Raw genomic sequence first — 2,377 nt, forward strand, 5'->3', positions numbered from 1 at the left:
GTGCCACTCCTCCCCCCTCTTTCCTATCCTGTCCCTCCTATATAGCCTATAGCCCTTATTTTAGACTGACACGCTGTCCTTTCTTAATACATCGGATTATTAAAATGGAACATTTTTGACATCTGCTTCACTTAAGTGGATATTTACTGGGGTTTTGTTTGTTTTTCCATGTCTGTCTTGGCATTTCTAAAGTGCCTATTGCTGCAGGGTCTCAGTCCAAACAAATCTTTGTCCATAAGATCAGTCCAAAAAACCCCGCCCCCAAACCCTGGTTGTTCAGCTGAACTTCAAAAACCAATGGTGCCCCTTCTGCTTCTGGAGTCAGGATTTTGGGTTGCAAACACTGCAGTGGAATTTATTTGTGTATGCATATTTTTCACCTTTTGAATTGAAAGAAAATGAAACCTTTTAATTGGCTTTAAGACTTATTTCTCAGAAAAGATGGATAGATTTAAGACTTGTTTCTCAGAAAATATAGATACAGAACTGAGTTGATATGATAGCATTCTTTTAATACTTTCACTATCCAGTTCCACAACATAATTTCTCTTTAATTAGGCCCCATGTTCTTGTGCCTCCCTTTATCATGTATGCCTATGCCTTTATAAAATATTTCTTTGTAGCTGTTTTACTTCTTAAGATGTTGAGCCCTTGTGCCCTCTTTTTACAATGCTGGGGGAGGTTAAAATGCTGACTTGCAGCCTGTATTTTAAATTCTCTTTGAGAATTTTTTTAGTCGCTCTCCCCACCCCCCCAAATTTAATATTTTCAAACCAGTTTGCAGCACAACATGATTCACTACTACTGAGAAGTTCTTATTTAGGAATGAAATAAAATCTGGTTCAAGACATTGAGATCTTGGTGTTGTCCTATTTAGTAAACACTGGGGAAGTAGATTAGCTGGGCAACAGGCACAGACCTTACCTATACAGGCAGTAAACTTGGATCCAGTCTTCTCAGACTTGTGTGAACTAGATATTTCCACTGGACATGCTTAGCTTCTTGACACGGGCATTATATTGTATTGGGATGACTATCATTATTACATTAGCATAATCCTTTCCATGCCAGTAAAATGATACCTATCCCTTCAGGAACCCTTTACATATATTACTTGGGAAGATTTTTATACACGGCTAAGCGATGGGGGTTTACAGGGAGTAAAGTTGAAGGGTGAGGTTGTGATTCTTTGTGGTGTTTTCTTTTGTGGACTGGCAACTAATTACCCTGCTTATTGCCTGAACCCAGGTGGGTTTTGTCTCTTCTCCCCTATTCTTGAGGCTTTCCTAAATCAGTCCTGTGTCAGAGAACAGATCAATGTATGTATGTATGTATGTATGTATATATGTGTAAGAGAGATTTGTTTGGAGAGTGCAAGTTGTATTTTGTTTTCCTCTTCAAATTATAGCTATTGCCTTGTGATATACAGCAAAATGTATTTCTTCTTCCTTAGGTTGCAGTGGCATTTTATAGCCTCCTTAATTTTGTGTAAGCATGATCTAATGCGGCTTGACTTGCCAAAAACATAACAAATGGTGAAGGCATTTATTAATCATTCTTTTCTCTTCTCTTCATTAAATTGCCATAATTAGTGCAAGATGAGCCTTCATATTAACAAGCGAAAAAAAAGAAAAATGCAGACAGCAAGATTAAAGCCTAGTCAGAATTGAAAGCTATAACGTGAGTGTTGATCAGATAGATTTGAAGAGGGAGGCCATGGCATCGTTGTTGCACTATTAAATTTTGCTCCCAAAACAGTAGCATGTAAAGCTCCACCTATGTGGCTAATCATGTTTGCATTGTTAAACATTTCCATAGCACAGCAGTGTTCACAGTGCTGCTTTAGATTAGATTAGCAACATACTGCGTTGAATAGATAGCATTTGAGTACCAAAGTGTCAAATGACACAGCCAGAAAAGAAACAGACTGAAGCAGAGTTTCTTTCGCCTCTTCCCTCCAAGACCCCCAACCCTGCAGGCCTGTCTCTAGGAAGCTATTTAGACTTATTTTTTGAGGGTTAACAGCTCTGTGGGCTGCCTTGAAAAGCTGTTCTGGAAAGAAAAAACTTCTTTCTCGATTGGAAGGAGATCAGTTTCACGTCCTCGTAAATGTTAATTGTAAAAACAACCCTGCAATCAAAGCCCAGCAAATCTTGTGTATCCTGCAAAGAGAAGATTTTACTGGTGTCCAGTTGCATAACAATTTTATGATCAAATCCTTGGTGCACTGTCTTGCTAGCCTAAAATGCAGCACTAGGTTATTAAAGAGAAGAATGACTTTTTTCACACACGAACTTAGGTCCCAATTAGAGAGAGATTTTTCTGGATATAAATAACAGGGAAGGTGGTCCCAAAGCCAGTCTGGCAGTATGTAGTG

This window comes from Gavialis gangeticus, unplaced genomic scaffold (genome assembly GCF_001723915.1).
Source record: "Gavialis gangeticus isolate Ggan-Ray unplaced genomic scaffold, GavGan_comp1, whole genome shotgun sequence".
Classification (NCBI taxonomy): Eukaryota; Metazoa; Chordata; order Crocodylia; family Gavialidae; genus Gavialis; species Gavialis gangeticus.